We start from the raw sequence: 20,516 nt of genomic DNA, 5'->3' as shown, positions 1-20,516 counted from the left end.
TTGATCAAGGCTGGCTGAGAAATCGAACTGCCTCAAATCTTGATTCTTTTTGCCACTTCTTATTCTCTGACCCTGTTTTTCATAGTTTAGGATGTAGGAATAATAAAAATATCAGCTAATGGGGTATCCTGACTTTTTGATGTTTTAGTTCTTGTCAGACATTTACCATAATGCTTAGCACATGGATATGTGTGTGCACACACGTGCACATGCATGACACTCAAAAAATTGTTCCCTGATATTAACTTTATCAGTGCACTTTGCATCCACCACCAATTGGCTGTTTTGTCACAAACTGATTAAAGCAGAACTGTCAAGTGAGGAACTTCAAAGCCAAAGCATTAAGTGCTTTGAAAAACCAGCACCTGGGAGGATTTGTCTCAGCATCTGTGATTAGAAGGCAGCAAAAAGAGACTTTGGGGACACAGTTCACCCCTTCATGAAGCAGCCATTCAGAACTTTCTCCGAAGGGCTAATGCCTAATCTTCCAAAGACCAGCAAGAACAAGCTTATGGTCTGTTAAAATCAGATTTTTAAAAGATTTTTATTTATTTATTTGAGAGAGAGAGAGAGTGAGAGAGAGAGAGCATGAGAGGGGAGAAGGTCAGAGGGAGAAGCGGACTCCCCATGAAGCTGGGAGCCTGATGCAGTCCTTGATCCTGGGACTCCAGAATCAAAATCAGTTTGATTGACTCAATACAGTCAGGGAGGACAGTCCTCAGGAGTCACAGAATGCTGGTTGCCATGAGGGAGGAGTCTTTTACAAAGTCTGGGCTCTCACAGAAGGAGTCTGAAGCACGTGTATGGAAAGCAGAGGTCAGTTCTGGATTAGAAGCTCTTTCTGAGGGGAAATGAGTAGAAGCAGGGATTAACCAGGACTTGGGCTCTGCTTTATTCAGTTCAAGTTGCTGCAACAAATGATGACAGACTGGGTGGCTGAAACAGCAAAACATGTACTATTCCTTGCAGTTCTAGAGACTGAGAAGTCCAAAAGCAAGATCCTGGGAGATCTGATATCTAGCAAGAGACTGCTTCATTATCTACAAATGCCCATATTTCTGTTGTAGACTTGCATGGATGACAGCTGGCAGAACAATCTCTCAGGTCGTTTCTCAGAAGTGCTTTTATCTCATTCACAAGTGTTCCAATCTCATGACCTCACCACCTCTCAAAGCCCATACCTCCTGATGGCACTCCTTGAGGGTCAGGGCTTCAACATCTGAATTGGGACAAGACACAAACATTCAGTCCATTAGCAAGTGTTGTCATGAGGACAGCATAGCTTATCAACTGGGTATCCCCAGGAATCCATGGGACTAGCAAAGCAGAATCTGGGGGTGTCACTGGTAGGAAAGCAGGAGGTCCCCAAGAGACAGTCCTCATAGCATTTTACAGAGACAGCAGGACCCTTGAGAAACAATAGTTTCCGTGACCCATACACCAGCCTTTATCTATGCCTGTCCTCCCTGCTGGATTCACAGCAAGCCTACTTCTTTCTTTTCCAGTACAAATGGATTTCCACTCTCTAAATCCTGATGAATTTTTGCTCTTTTGCAGTTAGTAGGTTGTCCCTCAGGATTCTGCATGTCTGGTTTTGCAATCGTGGAAACTGCCAAAGGTCTAGGGACCTGCATGGCAGAACCCGGCCTCTACCACTATTGCCAAAGGTAGGGACTCTGGTCCCTTGAGCGTCCTGTGCTGCTGTCAAAGGTCTGTGTGCATTGGCTTATTGTTTTTTTTTTTTTTTAATGTAATTGCTTATACGTGTGTTTCATCATGCTCAAGTGGCCTTTCTGTGAAAAAGTGGCCAAGCTACACCTAGAAGTCACTGAAGAAAGTTCTAAGAACTCCTGGTTAGTATGAGGCTAGAGAGAGAGAGAAAGAGAGAAAAGAAATCTGCCTCTCTGCATTTTGCAAGTCCCTGGGCAAAATCTGTTGGCTGTGCACTCCTCACACGAAGATTCCAGGCAGGGAGACCCTCCTGAGCCTCATCTCCCTGAGTTCCTCTTCCAGAAGCAATCCCTAGTTTGAGACCAGGGTTAGCGAAAATAGAGCAGCAAAGCAGGGTCCAGAAGGAAGGACTGCCACAGACCATGGAGCACCAGGGGGACAGGCTGGTACCTCCTCACGGTTGGGGTACAAATGGGCTCAGCTCAGCAGGTATAGGGGTGCCCTTGGCCCCTCTGGTGGGCTTTGCAGTGCCCCAATCTCAGGAAGAAAAAAGGCTGGCTCAGGTGACATATTTTTGACTGGGAAGGAGCTGACAGCAATGGAAATAAACAAGTAGGGAATGATGTTGTAAAGTTGGAGGGTTTGTCCTTTATATCTCAGCTTTCTCTCCTATCTTCCCTTGCTCTGTAGTGTGTTATCAAAGAAGTTTTTGGCATGATATTCCTGTTCACTGATTAACTCTTGAGCTGTGTCTTTTCTGCTGTTCAGCTCATCTGGTGAATTCTTTTACTGTAAAAAGTATCTTGCCCTTGCAAGGGCAATGGCAAGACCTGAGAAATCCCAGAGATTTCAGCTTGCCACCCAGAAGGAAACCAGGCTATTTGGAATGCTGGAAAGGATTCAGAGTAGGGGAAATCGTCTTGGACATCTGAGACCACCCCCACATTCAGCGGTCCACTGGACACAAACCCAGACCTTGATACTGATCCTGAACCATGCTCTCAACTCAGACCCCTGTGATCCTCGCCACAGTGCTTTCAGATCAGTGCAGCCATGCCCATAGGCACAAACTCTTAAGCCTAGATTCTGTCCTGAGAGGTGTGTCCCCGACGGCCTGGCTCCAAAGCCTCAGAGATTGGGGACAGTGAGGAACACCATAGGACTCACCCTGCCACCCTGAAAGGAACCATGCCATTTGGAACTCCAGAAAGGATTCAGAGGAACTGAAATCTGCATTCCTACCTCTGGACACCCCCATATTCAGCAGGCCACTGGATGCAAACCTGGAGCTTGACACTCACCCTGAACAAATCCCTCGACTGCTTCCTCCCCCAGAAAGATGGACAGAGTGCTGGCAGATCGGGCCTGCCATGTGGTGGGCCCTAACCATAACCTTTGGTTTGGTTCGGTTCTCAGGATTGTGACCCCAAAGGCCTTGCAGTAGGTGCCCTACAATTTGGGGACACATGGGCAATCCCAGAGGACTCAGCCTGCTGCCCAGAAGGAAACTGTGCCATTTGGAACTCCGGAAAGGATTCAGTGGAGCAGAAATGTGCATGCCTAGCTGAGGACACACCCACACAGAGCTGACTCCTGGACACAAAGCCAGAGCCAGACACTCACCCTCACCTCCACTGTCAACTCAGCCACCCAGACAGCTCTCCATGGGGTCTTCAGGTCAGTCCTGCCAATTCCCTGGTTCCTAACACTAACCCTTGGATGGGTTCTGTAATGATCTCCTCATTTCAGGTTATGTGGTGGTTCTGCAGGACATTGTCCTGGTGTGGGATCAAACACACTGAAGCATCCCGTGTGAAGTGGCAAACGTGGTAAAGAAATGATGGCTGGGGAATCTGAGTGTGGAGACAGCACGTATTTGTGCTGCTATAACAAGCTGACTGCACTTTGAAATCACCACAGAGGAAATGAATCTTCCAAACAACCATGTTAGCACGATGACACGGAAGCAGAGACAACATCAGACTTTGGGATGGAGTCCAAGCCCTCCCAGATCCAGGTCACCCAACATGGAGAGGACACATGTTAGCAAGAGACTCGTGGGAGAATTAAATCATGGGCCCCTGTATCTCAGGTGCAGTAGAAGCAGTGGATTTGGAATTTCAGTTTTTCCACAACGTTCCACCACAAGCTGGTTAGAACTGTGCAAAAGCAGGAAGGGAAGCCCCAGTAAAGTGGACTGGGGATGCCAGAAGGGGAGGCTGGAAGGGGGCGCCTGCTGCTCAGTGCCCATTACAGACTCCACATTGCAATTCCCCACAGGAGGGACTCACCAATTCCAGGCCCCACACGGGAAGCTGGAGGTTCATTTCCTGACTTTTTGTAGGAGCTTTGCAGCTCAGCTGGTGAGAATTCTCCATCACCCTGCCTTTCTCCAAGGGACTTTCCTTCAAGCACCCTTCCCAACTTCTTCCTCCTCCATGAAATAATGTTCCTCTCCTTTGTTTCTCGCACTTGCCTGTGATGGGACCTTAGCTTGCTCAGCCCAGACTGCCATTCTCTGCTCTTCCCAATTAAATCCATGCTGCTGGTCAAATAACTGGCAGATTGAGTTTAAGGCCAATCGAACAAATAAATTCAAGATCTTGCAAGGAACAAAATCAATATGCACAAATTAGTGGCACTCCTAGGTGCTCGGAAGGAACCATCAGAAAGAGACTGCGGAGAACGATCTCATTTACACCTGCATCCAAGACAGCAAGATACCCGGGAGGCCCCTGAACCAAGAAGGTGACAGACCTGTCATCTGACAGCCCTGCAACAATGACGACAGACAGGGAGGGGTACACACGGAGATGGGGAGGCACTGTGCTCAGGGTAGAACCCACACTGGGAAAATACCTACTCTCCCCAAAACCGTCTACAGAGTCCTCACTCTGGCTCCCGAATTTCCGGACTCGGCGCAAGCCTGGAGTGGGTGTGGACACGGGAAGGACCCCGCAGGGCTGCGGTGGGGAGAGCACAAGCACCGAAGAAGGCTGATGCTCCCTGACTGCAGACCATCTGAGGAGCCCCAGGAACCGAATCCGCGAGCACACAAACACAGACGAGGACCGAGGAGCACCTGAGCCCAGAAAGGGGGGACCCCACAGCCCCGTGCACAGCACAGCAGGAGGCCACGTCTCCTCACACAAAACGACGGAAGCCCCAGTGTCTACACAGGGCGCCCTTCCTCTGTGGGGTCCTGAGACCACGAACCCCTTGACAGTCCACTCAGGCGGCTTCTCCTCAGCTCCTCCAGCATCTGGTCCTTAGGAGGTTGGACTGCTGCCAGTGTGGGCGCGTCCTCCACAACGGGTCCGGTCAGTGTGGATGCAGAGCCACACCCTCCTCAGCTTGTCCTGTCAGGGTGGGAGGCGCCCCACATTCTCCAGAAGTCTCCACAGTGGGTCCTGAAGAGGCGGGGCTCTGGTCCCAGCTGTGGCTGTGCAGCCTGGGCTCAGGGCGGGAGCTGGGGTCTGGCGCCATCTGCAGGCGGTGCAAGGCAGTGCAGGACTGTGGGAGCTCACCCTTCAGTGGAAGGTCCTGCTCCCTCCCCGGGTCCAGCTGATGCCATTTCATTCCGGAAATTCAAGCTGCATGGAGCCCAATACCCCCCAACTTCCCCCCAAATAGCTAAGGAACAATGAATTGGAAACAATGTGGAATTACAACAGTCCTTGACCCAAACAGTGTCACTGAACATGGCCCTGATGCAGACCCACACTCTGACCTCAACTTGGTCTCAAGCCTGGACCCTACCCTAATCCAAGACCCTAACCCTAGCCCCCAACCCAAACAATGTTCACAAGAATCAAGAGGTAGAAACTGCAAATATCCATCAATGGCAAGTGCGTATGCAAAGTGTGGTGAAGGGTTTGAATTTGGGTTCAGGTTCAGGTTTTAGTCAGAGTTCTAGATCAGGCTTTGGGTTTAGTGTTAGGGTGAGGGTTTAGAGTGAAGGACAAGGGAACAGAGTTATAGTTTAGGGCTTTAAGTTTATGATTTAGGCTTTAAGACTCAGGGCTTATGGGATAAAGTTCAAGGTCAAATTTGGGGTTTGACTTTATGCTGAGATTTGGGTTCAGGTTTCATGACTTGGAGGTCTGGTTTAGGGTTTGGGTTCGTGGTTCAGGGCTTGGATCCAGGGCTCAGGTACAGGCTTTGGGTTCCATTCCAGGTTTGGGATTCAGGGTTCTAGTTTGGGCTTTAAGGTCAGCTTAGGTTTCAGCGTTGGTAGGGTTTAAGGTTAGGTTTAGGGATGACACATTTTTTTCAGTTGTCATCATGGACAAAATAATTCTATCTGAAGTTTCTAAGTCAGAAATGTATTTCATCTGGGGGCGCCTGGGTGGCTCCGTGTGTTAAGCCTCTGCCTTGGGCTCAGGTCATGATCTCAGGGTCCTGGGATCAAGCCCTTCATCAGGCTCTCTGCTTGACGGGGAGCCTGCTTCCCCATCTTTCTCTCTGCCTGCCTCTCTGCCTACTTGTGATCTCTGTCTGTCAAATAAATAGAATTAGTAAAAGCTATTATATGATCTTTTACAAACCATTTCCTATCTTTGCATTCTCATGTGCCAAGACAGACAGGGATTATTTAAAACCCTGAAGAGAGTGCTCTTGCTTTTAAATTGCCTGTAACCTTCGTGTAATAGATTTATGATTGATGATAGATTTAGTTAAAATATAACTATTTAAAATATTTACTCTCAGTAAACGATTTCAACCTATGCTCATTTAAGTAACTTGGTGCATAATCCCTTTTCTATTAAACCATAGTGCAAGGACCAATGCAGCATTTCCAGGAGAACCCCAAGCTATTTTTCTAGAATGGCTGCATGCTTATATATGGCGTCCTGTTTTCACTCCCTTTGTGGAGCACCTACCCTGGAGGTCATGTAATAAACAATGACCAAAAAAAACAAACAAAAAACCCAAACATCCAGGTCGAAGTGCCATCCCTGCCTGGAGTGGAGGAGACTGCTCAGACAGATCCCAGGCAGGCATCTCAGCCCAGGCCTGTGCTGGGGAAGCTGGTTCCTGGCTTTGGGCGCAATCTGGAAGCCAGCAAACTGACCCAAGAGTGCAGCCGGCGTTTAAGACTGATGATCTATTCGCAGCCAGGCTGCACGTGGACACCCGCTCAGGGAGCCCGGCTAGGAGGCTGCCCAGCGCTGGCGCTGGCAATGCAGTAGCATGCCAGGGCTTAGCCCCGCACCCCAGCCATGGCTCAGGTTTCAGAAGTTAGGGGGCGGGGCCGGAGCAGAGAAGGGTCTTCGCTAATTTCCAAAGCTGGAAGTGAGCTCTCAGAGGACTCAGGAGGGAAGGGGGGGGCGGGTCAGGGGCGGCCTTGAGCAGGGGTTTTGCTAATTGCCCAGGCGGGAAGGAGGGGCGCACAGCGCCAGGGTGCTGTGCTGCAGCCCATTCGGGACTGCAGGACACACCATACTCGCTGCCCCTGTGCTCCCACGCTGCAGCCTAGCCCCTGACGCCGCGGTGTCCCGTTCCCGTTCAGGCCTTCAGGCCGCCTGCTGCCCCTCCCCGCCCCATGGCTTCTCTGGAGGACCCTCTGCTCACAGGTAAAGTGACACCGCGACGCGCCCTCACCTGAAGCAGAAAACGCAGGACAGGAGCGGGGTGTGGGGTGGTCGGGGCCCAGCCTCCCGCCAACCCCAGGGCACCAGGACCACCCCGGATGCCGCGCCACACCCTGTCCGCAGGGGGTCGGGCCAGGACGGTGCCACAGGAGGTACTCCCTCCTACCCCCCGCCAGCCGGCAGGCTAGCCCCCATAGTTCCGCACTCCCACGCGCCTGTCAGAGCCTCCTGCCATTCCCAGGGCACCCAGAACCCAGAGAGTGAGGCCTTGGGTGCTTTCTAGTGACAGATTCAAGGCAATTTTTCGACTTTGGGACTCAGAGTTAACATAGTTTTCATTTGTGATTATTATTTTTTTGGGTGCCATAGCTTTTCTTTTGACCTATGGTTGTTTTCACTCCCGGTTCTGAAGAAGCCCCTAAATCCTAACCCTGTTGAGGACTCAGAAAGCTCTCAGAGCAGCAGTGCTGGGGGACAGTGTGGACACATGGTTTGGTTTCTCCTCTGGCCTGCTTCTGTGGCAGCCCCGCTCTGTCCTCCTCAGACTTCAGAGCAATATCTGAACAAGTGGAGAAGCGACCAGAGGGTCAGGAAGGTGGCCACCAAAGAGTGACTTCTCTGGAGGGTGGCTGAGCTAGCAAGTGAGCATGTTAATCCAGCTCTGCCTGCATTAGCCATGGAGCTGAACAGGAGCCAGGGAAGGGGAGGAGGAGCAGAGAGCAGGGACAAAGGAACCAAAGAGGAGATTCAGATGAAGGGAAGTATTGGGGAGGAAAGAGAAGAAACTCTAGAAGACAGGCATGTAGAAAGGAAAAGGGATGAAGTGGGCATTGGGAAAGGGCACCACCAGGGAAGGAGAGAGGGGAAGGAAAGAGGGAGGAAGAGAGGAAAGGGGAAAGGGAGAAGGGAGGAGTCAGCATGCCAGGGCTCCCCCTGCATCTGAAGAAGAGGTGGCTGGTCCAGCTTGTCAAACAGGGTGCTCACTCTTTGGCCCCAGTTTCTGCTCCCAGTGCTACTGGGCTTTTCAAGGAAGGCAGGCTGTCCCTTGGGACCTACTGGAGCACACAGGAGGGTGGGAGAGGTAAGATGCCACCAGGTCCTGTCCTGAGCTGCTCCCAGCCACAAGCCTCACCACATGGTGCAAGAGGGACCCCAGAACAAAGGAGGGACACAGGCCGCATGTCTGCTGGTGGCCCTGGGCACTTAGCTCATCGCAGTGAACCACACGGCCTCCTCAACCCACGCTTTCAAAGCCTCCTTCTTCGTTTCTGGCTTTCATGTCTGTAGGAACATGAGCCAGATCTAACTCATCTCCGACAGACAATTCTGATTCACCCCGTGTCAGATTTTTAAGAGTGGCTGTGATAGAGTAAGATAGCAATGCTCCAACAAACGGACTGTTTCCTCCCACTTGACCTCAACAGTCTTATACATTTTCTTAGCGAAAACATCTTGTCTCCTTCCATTAAGCTCATAACGTGGCCTAGTAGTATACATGCGCCTTCGTTAGATGCGAAGCGATACAGAGGTCCTTTTTTTTTTTTTAATTTTACAAGGCAAAGTCAGTGAACACATCCAACTTGACCAATACGTCTCTAAAATGTCAATCCAGGCAAAGCTTTTTCTGCCTACAGTTTGGAGCCTATGTAGTGACATTTTTAAAATGCTTTCAGTCCCTCAGTGAGGCTCTTAGAAGCTAGCCAGGGCTTACTATGTGCCAGGCACTGTGTCAGGTGTTGGAGCTAAAGGGAAGGAGAGCTTGGAGGCTGGCTGGGGAGGGACATCCATGACACAAGCACAGCTAGAAACGGAGGCCAGTGCTAGAAAAGAGAGAGCAGGCTGCATGGAGAGTGTGTACCATGGGGCTTGTGAGCTCACGAATAAGTGGGAGTAACTGGAGTGGGGAGATGGGGGAGAGAAGAGGGTCTTCCCATCAATGGGAATCACCTGTGCTTGGAGGCAGGTGCCATGAGAGGTCTCCACAGGAAGAAGGAGGCAGTGTGGTTGAAGGGGTATGAATAGACTGATGGGAGGATTATGGGTGCCTTTGGAGGACTGAGAATTTGTTAGAAGATCAGTGCAGATTTCTATGGAGACAAATGCCAGGAACTGATAGGTCTTTGAAAGGTCACTCTGGCTGCCTTTTGGCAAAGGGGTTGGTAAAAGGCACTTGCAGGTGTGAACACACCAGGTGGGAGGTGAGTGCAGAAAATCGGGTGAGGGAGCATGGGAACTTGGTCCGGGGGTATATAAGGGAGAATAGCCTTTAAGGAGTTCCACAAATTGGCACCAGCTGTGGCTTCATTACAGAGCTGGAAGGGGGAGGTGGGTGTGTCCTGGAGGTTACAGAAATTACATGAGAAAGGGAAGTCTTTTTAGATCTCTTTTTCAACTACAGGAACTCTCACCTTATTGATAGAATTCCAGAGTGGGAACCAATGATATGAGGACATCTTTGAAATGTCTGAATATATTCTTCGACATCTTTGAAAGTGACGAGGAGACCTTGGCCTTAGGAGGCCTTGGCCCTCTTTGTAGTTAGAAAGATTTCACGTACAGATTTGAGTTCTCCATTTTAAAGTCAAGGAGTCAGTCCTTCCAAAGGACACCTCCTATCATTTTACCCTCTCATTATACCTCACGTGCTGGCATCTCCAAGACCCTCTGTTCCAGGTTGAGAGTATCCACTTTGGCCGGGCTGGTCTTGCCAAGAACACCACCACAGGAAATCTAGAGCCTATAATGCTATTAATAACATCATCTAGGACTGTGTTTGCTGCCCTCATAGCCTCTTCCCACCATGACTCACTGAAGCTTTTTACACATTGTATCCATTAAGCTACAGTTCCCAAAGCTCATCTTCTCTAGTGCCATTAATTTTTAGGGGACCAGGCAAACCTTAAACTTGTTCCCCTTAACTGGATCCCTGTTCCCCCACAATCTATTTGAAAGCCTTTCACCATGATTCTTGAATGAGATCTGAGACCACTGCTGGTACCTAACACTTCTTGGCACCTTGTCTGTTAGGTTCTTGGAAGAGGAGATGGCTATGGAGGTGAGTGGGAATGGGAGTGGGAGGATTTCTCCCTTCACTTTGCTTTTTGTGTTTTCAAATAATGGGTTTTGAGGGGGCGGGAAAGTTTAACCAGACCATTTATTTTCCATCTCCCATCGATAAAAAGTTTACCACTCCCCACTGGAAGAATTTATATCTTTCCTTTGAATCTACAGGAAAATCTCCCAAACCCAGACCACCACCATGTGGATTCAGCCATCTTCTGATTCACCTCCAGATTGTCTCCTCCTAACTACTCAAGCCACAGGTTAAGGGCGAAATGTTCAATGCCCAAGCAATTAAGTGGGGAACACGTTTATCTAAGCAATTGCATGCAGCTCTCTATCTGCATACAGGGGGTCTCTCCCAAGCCTTTCCAACCTCAGCAAAAGAAGACAAAGCCCCAGCAGTCTGGGGTATATATCATTCATTCATTCCTGTGTTCAACACTCATGGCGGATCCCCACCAAGACAGTGGGAGAGCAAGGACTAGAGAAATTCTGGAAGCTGAAGTCTGAGGAGGATTTCAAATTCAAGTCAGAGATGAAAGAAACATCTGGACTTGGTCCTCAGGTACATGCAGTATTCTGAACTTAGGCTAGAACCAGAGACCATTCTAATGAAAGGCCTCTACAGGTGGGCTCTCACAGGTGGGCCCCAACTCAGTTTCCTGTATATTCATTCATGAAATAGCTCTTTGGGTCAACATGCAGAAGAAAACCATTTCAGAAAACTGACAATGAGGAGAGGAAAGGGAAGCCAGAAGGCTTGTGAATGGGGAGAGAGGAGGAGCCAGGGCAGAAAACCAAGAATCCCTCCCTGCCCTCCTTGCTGCCAGGGAGGTCTGAGGGACTAGTTTCCACCTGGGATCCCAAGTCCAGAACAAAAGCAGCGGGGCCACGGCGGGGGAGGGAAGGGGGTCCTCAGCACGGGCGCATGGGGCTGCGGAAAGATGGGGGCTAGCGTGCCTGCTGGCGGGGGGGCACCTCGCAAGGTGCTGTCCCCAGCCCGACCCCATGAGGACCCGGGTTTGGCGCAGCGTCCGGGGTGGTCCCGGTGCCCTGGGGTTCGCGGGAGGCTGGGCCTCCACAACCTCCCTCTCCGCCCCCAGGTCGGGTCCGCGCTTTCTGCTCCAGGTGAGGGCGCGGCGCGGTGTCACTTTACCCCTGTGCAGAGGGTGGTCCGGAGAAGCCTTGGGGCAGGGAGGGGCAGCAGGAGCGGGACAGCGGAGCCTCACATGGGAGCGTACCGGAGGCGAGTCCGGTGGGTCCTGCAGTCCCGACTGGGCCGCAGCACAGCACCGCGGCGCTGCCCGCCCCTCCTCCGCCAGCCCCTCCACCTCCTCCCAGACTCTCAGCCACATCCTCTTTGAGCTCACTTCCAGCTTCGGCAATTAGCAAAGCGCCTTCTCCCCGCCGCCCTCCACCCGCCCCCGCCCCCCTCCCTCCTGAGTCCTCCGCCAGCTCCCTTTTCGCTTTGGCAATTAGCAAAGCCCCTTCTCCGCGCCGCCCCGCCCCCCTCCCTCCTGAGGCCCCGCCCTGGCTGGGGCGCGGGGGGAAGCCCCGGGGGCTGCAAGCTTTGCCAGCGCTGGCGCTGGGCAGCCTCCTAGCCTGGCTCCTTGAGCGGGTGTCCACCCGCGGCCTGGCTGCAAAAATATCATCAGTCCTGTTAACCCTGGCTGCACTCTCCCGTCAGTTTGCTGGCTTCCTGATTGCGCCCAAAGCCATGAACCAGCTTCCCCAGCACAGGCCTGGGCTGAGATGCCTGCCCAGGATCTGTTTGAGCAGTCTACTCATCTCCAGGCAGGGATGGCACTTCCACATGGATGTTTGGGTTTTTTTATTGTTTTTTTGGTCATTGGTTATTATTACATGACCTCCAGGGTAGGTGCTCCACAAAGGGAGTGAAAACAGGATGCATGATATACCCCTCACCTCCCATGCTGTCTTTCTCTTAAATAATAAGCACTGCTGAACTATCTTAGATTCTGTACCTTCTCTCCAGCCATGAACCTATCACTGTCTTTAACTCTTGAAAACTTCATTAGACAAATTAATGTGGTGAAGGAAGAAATATGAGAAAGCCTATTAATCTGATGAGCATGGAACTGAACAAACCCTATAGATACTTTCCCTTTGATTTCTAGCCTATCAATACCTACAGTGAGTCACATACACTCAAGATTATTGTTTTTATTGTATACTTCATATATTCATTGATTTTGGACTCGTTATCATTTCGTTGAAGTGTTAAACTATGGTAATAAACAAACTTTTAATTAACTTTTCCTCCTATGATACAAATATAACTTGCACTTGAGCTTTAGCTAATTTTATGTTCTAAAATTGCCAAAACAAAATGATCAAGGTTTCTAGATTATTTACTGTATTTTCTACTATATAATATTGTTCTATCTCTTCTGTATAAAGAAAATGAATGCTTGGGGCTCTTGGGTGGCTCAGTGCATTAAAGCCTCTGCCTTCTGCTCAGGTCATGATCCCAGAGTCCTGGGATAGAGCCCCACATCAGGCTCTCTGCTCAGCAGGTACCCTGCTCCCCTTCCTTTCTCTCTGCCTGCCTCTCTGTCTACTCGTGATCTCTGTCTGTCAAATAAATAAATAAAATCTTTTAAAAAAGAAAATGAATGCTTGATAACTAAATGAATGCTTTACTGAACAAATTAAATATGGCAATAGCATTTTATTTTATCATGCTTCACATATTAAATAATAATATTATATCACTAGTCTACAAATAATCTACTCGCATAGTCATTTGGAAGCTTTTAGCAAAAGAATTCTTCCTCCTGATTGTAGTATAAAAGCCACAGAAATATACAGAAGACTCCTAGGATAGAAAGTTAAATCCAGTTATCCGTGATGCCTTGAGGAGGACCTGACCTATGTATGTCCTGGGATGCACTAGTAACTGTTACATGTGATAGGATTATATTTAATATATACAGTTTCATTTATTTCACAAAGGACATATAAATTTGAGAATAAAATATTTGATGAATCTATAAAGTCTATATCTATTTGTAACTAATGTGGTAGAACTAAGATGTTAATTTGAAAAAAAAATCATTATACACATACACATATTCAATTGTTTTTATATATATAAACAGCATTATTTATTTATGTAAATAAATGCATTGTCAGTAAAATCCATTTACTTATCAATCATAAGGGTAATTTTAAGTACTAAGAATAAGAAATATGTGAAAAGATAAGTGTTCAAGAGTGCAGTTTGTGGTAATTAATACAATATGATAGGCTCATGAAAAAGATATATTACTTGAACTTAAAAGCTTCTATAATTAAGCGATGACCACTTGAAATTTGTAATTAGTCTTGCTGCAGTTTTTCCTTGCACTTATTGCCCTTCCCCAGAAGTTCATTAAGAATTTCTGTGAATGTCCTTATGTTTAATCTCATTCATAGATTCCACTGCTGCTCACAAAACAAAGCCAAAAAGAGAGGTAACTCTATGTGGCACTGCATCCACAAGCAATACATTCATAAATAATTAAAAAGCTCTCTACTTCATTTGTTACCCATTCAGCTGATAATTTAAATGAGTAACTGAGGCCATTTTATCAGCACTTTTAATAGAATGCGACTCAGAAACTTCACAGTGTTATTTAAGAAGAAATGCTCACGTGTTAAGGTTTTTATTTTTTTAAATCAACAAAATAATTTTCAAATATTAAAAGCAAATGTCTCCTTTTCCTCCAAGTTTCCTTGCTATGTCAAAGTTACAAATAAATACATTAAAATCGTATTTTGAGTAGTAGATAAAAACAAAAGTTTTGAAACTGTGGGTTGAGTGTCTGGGTTAACTTGTATAAATATCTGAACTCAATGTATTTAGACTTTATTAGATTTTTTTTTAGACTATTTAAAAATACATGCTGAGATAATGACAACATTATTTTATTCATTTTAATAAATAAATTATTTAATTTAATTATGTTTAGATATTTATTTATTAAATTAATGATTTAATATTTAATAATCTAAATTTGAAATATTTTAAATTCTAAAAATATTTATTTAATTAAATTGATATATTTAATATAAATATTTAATAAATTATTTAACCATTATTATAATTATGCAATACATTATGTATTGTGTAATAAATGCATTTTAATAAATAAATAAATGTATTATTTACATTATTTTATTATATTTTATTTAGTTGACAAAGAGAGGGAGAACGCAAACAAAGGGAGCTGCAGGCAAAAGGAGAGGGAGAAGTAGGCTCCCAGCTGAGCAGAAAGTTCAACCTGGGGTTCCATCCCACGACCCTGAGATCACCACCTGAGTCGAAGGCAGATGCTTAAGTGACTGAGCCATCCAGATGCCCAAGGCTTTGTATTCTTCGCTTCTAAATATTGATGCTCCTTCATCTCTGGAGTTAGTAAATTGATGTTGAGAATTCATATCAAAGAATTGATAGTAGCTGTTAAACAGAAACATGTAATTTAGGGGAAAAAAAAGAACAGAAGGAAGAGAAAGGCCAAAAGTCAAAAGCACATTAATATAAAATTTAATTAGATAAAAAAGCTGATATTCCTGAAGGGGGCTAATAAAAGAGCTGCAAAGAGCTGATAGGATTAGGAAAATTGTCCACTCCTGGTCATTTCATAATTTTAAACTATTCCTTATTAATAAATATACTTAGTTCCAGAAACACAAGCACACAGGAACATTTCCACCAAGTTTCCTCTAACAGCATTTACAAATTAGACGTTCAAACAATGCAGTTCATTACATGTTGCATCTGTATCTTAAAGTTTAAACACTTTCTGTGACACATTTTCTAACAATTAAAATTAAAATATATATATATATATATATATATATACCTTATCCCTAAATGGAAAAAAAAAAAATATATATATATATATACATAGAAACCTTATTCCTAAATGAAACCTTTCTTTGTTTATTAGCTTAAATAGGTAAATTAGCAACAACAACAACAACAAACAGCTAATATTATAAAGGTAGGAACAATTTACCTTTTCATTTATTGCTATTTTCTAAAAATTCCTATTTTATTTTTTTCTCAAGTCTGTCATAATAATTTTCTAAATCTCCTGCCTTATTCAATTTTTTTCTTTTAGTGGAAATCTCTATCTCATATTTATTTTCTCTTCCTCCACTCTTTGCTCTAATAATTCAATGTATTATTAGATTTTCTGTTTTTCTCTTTATCCAGATATATCTTTTCTTTCTTTCTTTCTTTTTTAAATAATTTGATTTGCTGGCATTTTACATCAGTACATGCTTTCTTATGGATGTTAGAAATGTCTGTGGAACTACTAGAAGAATAAACTTTTTTACCTTTAAGAAGTTTACAGTCTAGAGTGCCTGGGTGGCTCAGTTGGTTAAGTGTCTTCCTTCAGCTTAGGTCATGATGCCAGGGTACTAGGATCCAGTCCTGCATCAGCTGCCTGCTCAGCAAGGAGTCTGGTTCTTCCTCTCCCTCTGCCCCTCCCTCTCTCTCTCTAATAAATAAATAAAATCTTTAAAAAAAAGACTTACTGAATCTGAGACTGAATTACTAAATTCAGTCTTAATAGAAGACAGCTAAACAAAGCAATGATCACAACTGGAAAATTTAGCGAGATCATGGTTTAACATTTTTGGTTGACACAGGACCTCTTTCAGTAACAACTTTCCCTAAATATCAATTTCTTTTTAAGGCAAAAAATTTTGACAAGAAATCCAGATCCTTCTGATCATTTTCATATCAATTTAAGGTGACATCCTCAGAGTATATAATCAAATATGTAATTATTCTATCTGTTGCCTTGTATATTGCCTGTATCTTTTTCAGACTCAAAGTTCCATTGAGGTAGAGTTTTTTTTTTTTTAAAGCAGAGATTTTTAAAGTGTTTGATATATACAAGATGCTTAATAAGTGTTTACAAAGCCTATGTATTACAGAAGCCTTTAACAGGCTTTAAAATAATGTAGGTGATATTAGTGGTCATATCAAACAATTTTTAGGTTTCAGTCATGTAAGTATCTACATTTCTCAGAGACAGAGAAACATACAAATGGTCTGGATCCAGTAGGATAATGCTAGCATGTGTTGTAAATTCTCTTATATGACCTTATTCTTGCAAGAATTGGTTATGTGGCAGAAAAAAAGGTATCACTATCTTATACTTTATTATTAAAGAGATTTATGGAAGTCTTAATTTCTTACACTACACCTTTGTTTCAGTGGAACCAATTTCTGTGGTAATGGTGAGAGGAAAGTAGGCAATTTAGGAAGCAGCAAAAATCTCCTACAAGGCACTATAAAATAAGGCTTGTTCTAGATCATGGGTCTGTCCAAAGGGGAATGTTAAGGGGTAGAATGGATGATGGATGCATTGTGGACTTATAACTTTAAGATTAATACTGGTATGCCCCAATAATGGGTCTATGATTAAAGGAGCGAGACTGATGTAAAGCAAAGGTCAAGCAAAGCTTTATTTCATGCCAAGCATCAAGAATCTAACCGAACGTTCGGGGCCACACCTCTTATGAGAGAAGGCAACCCTTTGCTGTTTCACAGTCTAGCTTTTAAGGGCAAAGACCATGCAGTCAGGCCTGGCCACGCACAGGTGACCAATGAGATTTTAACGCACACAGGAAACTCCACAGTGAGGCTAGATGACCAATTGAGGTTCAATTTACCCTAGTATAGACATTTGACCCAGCCTATTACACCTTGATTAGGATTAGTGCCAAAAAGGTTCCCAAAGGGCGGAGGAGTGGGGCATACTCCATAGTATCTAGGGAGATAATATGCAAACACCGCCCCCCCTCCCGCTGATTGATGTCTCCACCTGGCCTGACCCACTTTTGTATATGGGCTTTGTTACCTGGAGCTGATTACCAGGACTTGTTTTTAAGTGAATCCCCTGGGGGAAGGGGAGCAAGGACAGTTTAAGGGTTAACCTCAATGAAAGCCTCTTGCTAAAATATAAAAATATAAAATAGGTCCTTACATTACAACAACTCAGTAGGGAAAGTCCCAGTGTGGTGATAAAAGAAGTGAGGTAACTTGCATTGCACATTTTTTTTTTAAAACGTGTAAGTTGTATTTTTCCGTGCCATTACATCATACTTTATCTTCATCTCTGTCTACTAGTTTAAAACTAGTTAAACAAATTCAACAATTTTTTAAAAAATATTTTATTTATTTATTTAAGAGCAAAAGCCAGAGAGAGAGAGAGCATGAGCAATATGGGGCTCGATCCCAGGACTCTTGAGATCCTGATCTGAGCCAAAGGCAGACACTTAACTGACTAAGCAAATGAGACTCCCACAAACTCAACAATTTTATAAAATTTTTATTTGTTGGGGTGCCTGGCTGGAACAGTCAGTAAAATATGTAAATCTTGATCGTGGGGTTGTACGTTTGAAATCCACCTTGGGTGTAGAAGTTTTATTTAAAAATAAAATCTTTAAAAAATTTTTTTTTCATTTTTTTATTTAAGCCATTGTATGGCAGTGTTGATCACTATATTGTACACCTGAAAGTAATATTAACCTTATTTTAACTAACTACAATTTAAATAAAAACTTTAAAAATAAAATAAAAATAATAATCATAAAAATAAAAAAGAGGAAAAATTATTTGGCAGGCAATTTTCTTAATTGCATTATTATTTATTATTATCATAGTCTGTGTGTGTCGGTGGGAGGTGGCTGGTATTACAGTGAGTTCCATATCTGTGTTACACTGAGGTCCATGTCTGTAGTCAGTCTTTTTTTTCTTTTAGTTTATTTTCAGGGATCCAAAATTCATTGTTTATGCACCACACCCAGTGCTTCATGTAATAAATTCCCTCCTTAATACCCACCACTGGGCTCACCCAACCACCTGCCACCCTCCTCTTCAAAACCCTCAGTTTGTTTCTCAGAGTCCACAGTCTCTCATGGTTTGTCTCTCCCTCCGATTTCCCCCAGCACACTTCTCTCCATCTCCCAGTGTCCTCCACGTTATTCCTTATGTATTGAGTCTTATAAAAACTTTTATTTCTTTCCCTATTCTGCTTTGCATATGCTTACCTTAGATGTTAAAATGTTATAAACCTCTCCTGCCTGGTCCATTTTCTCTCTCTTCTCTCATGATTTCTCATGCTCTCCCTGCCAACCCCACATGCCTTACAATATCTGGATATGACTAATTTCTTCCTGAGCTACTTTATTCTACTCTGCCATATGGTCGCCCTTCCCTCTTCTGTACCATATCTTCTATCCCCTGCATTTGTGCTTTAACAATACCTAATTCTTTTCACTGCATCTGTATCTTTGAGGTCAATACTCAGTAGTGCAATCGCTGGGTCATAGGCTAGCTCTATTTTTCTGGAAAGAAGGGCCATATGCACCCCAGTGTTCATAGCAGCAATGTCCACTATAGCCATTCTGTTGAAAGAGCCAAGATCCCCTACAACAGACAAACGGATAAAGAAGATGTGATCCAAGGATACAATGGAATATCACTCAGCCATCAGAAAGGATGAATACCCAACTTTTGCATCAACATGGATGGGACTGTAGGAGATTATGTTAAGTGAAATAAGTCAAGCAGTGAAAGTCAATCATCATATGGTTTCACTTATTTGTGGAACCTAAGGAATAGCATGGAGGACATTAGGAGAAGGAAAGGAAAAATGAAGTGGGGGTATTGGAGGGGGAAATGAAACATGAAAAACTATGGACTCCAAGAAACAAACTGAGGGTTTTAAAGATGAGAAGGATGTGGGGATGGGTGAGCCTGGTGATGAGTATTAAGGAGGGCACATATTGCATGGGGCACTGGGTGTTTTACACAAACAATGAATCATGGAACACTACTTCAAAAACTAATGATGTATTGTATGGTAACTAGCATAACAGAATTAAAAAAAAAAAAGGAGGGGGACAATACCTAACACTCAATCTTTGCTAGTTTCTTGTTTACCTCCTTTTAAGAGTAAGCTCATTAGTGTTTTTGTTTGTTTGTTTGTTTTTGTCTCAACTAAAAGAAGAAAAATAATACACATTATTTTGAAAACTTTTTGAACAGTGTACAAACGTTAGTCAAGTCCACAATGTCTCATCTCTTCTTCCTCCTAACATGGCTAAGTTGAAAAACCCTTTATCTGGGAAAAGATCATTGTCCAGCCACCTTGTGTAAGATTTTGGCTTTAGGTTAGATTATCCTTTCTTTCCTTTTCTGAAAATAAGTTGAAAATATTAATAGCCTCAGTTTCTTCTTCCAAAATATGACTGCTTCTTTACCAAGTGCAAAAGCAACCCATTTTGACCATAGTAAACAGCTTGGACCTACTTTTTTTGGCTCACTGTTTTAGTGAGACAAGTGGAGTGAAGATGACACACCATTTCCAAATGTATTAATAATTGGTAGACCATACTTCTAAATTGAAGATTTGTTGCCATTAAACTACGACCAGACTCGCTATAATTACAGAGGTAAATTCTTTATATTTACTATATTTGAAATTACCATATAATACCAAAATAAAATTATGATTATGTGAAGAGTCTGTAATATTAAGAAGATGACTTTGAAATGATTGATTATCTAAATGAAATTTCCCATTTTATAATCTTGTATAAGCTTCCATTGTCATTTCTATTTAAAATCTATTAGAAGGCACTCTTATTTTCCCTTAAGTGGTAAGTCAAATGTGGAACAAATTCATCCCAAAGGAACTGATTCTATGTTCCACTGAAGACCAGGTGGCTTCCATGTGGCATTTTGCCTCTTGCATATTGTTCATCTCCTACAACAAATGAGGGTATGCTCTTTAGTAAACTAATTCAACTCAATTAGAGACATTGTCTTCAAGGGATAACATCATAGAGACTAGAATCAGAATCATACTTTTGGGAAAATTGGGCCCAGGATTTTTGTTTTGTTTTGTTTTGTTTTAAGATTTTATTTATTTATTTGACAGACAGAGACCACAAGTAGGCAAAGAGGCAGGGGTGGGGGTGGGAAGCAGGCTCCCTGCTGAACAGAGCGCCTGATGCAGAGCTCGATCCCAGGACCCTGAGATCATGGCCTGAGCCGAAGGCAGAGGCTTAACCCACTGAGCTATCCAGGTGCCCCTGGGCCCAGGTTTTGATGGCTTCTTTCCTCAATATTATAAAACCTATTTGAACTCTACTGGA

Source organism: Mustela nivalis, assembly GCF_964662115.1.
Source record: "Mustela nivalis genome assembly, contig: HAP1_SCAFFOLD_388, whole genome shotgun sequence".
Classification (NCBI taxonomy): Eukaryota; Metazoa; Chordata; class Mammalia; order Carnivora; family Mustelidae; genus Mustela; species Mustela nivalis.
This window is presented reverse-complemented; position numbering follows the sequence as displayed.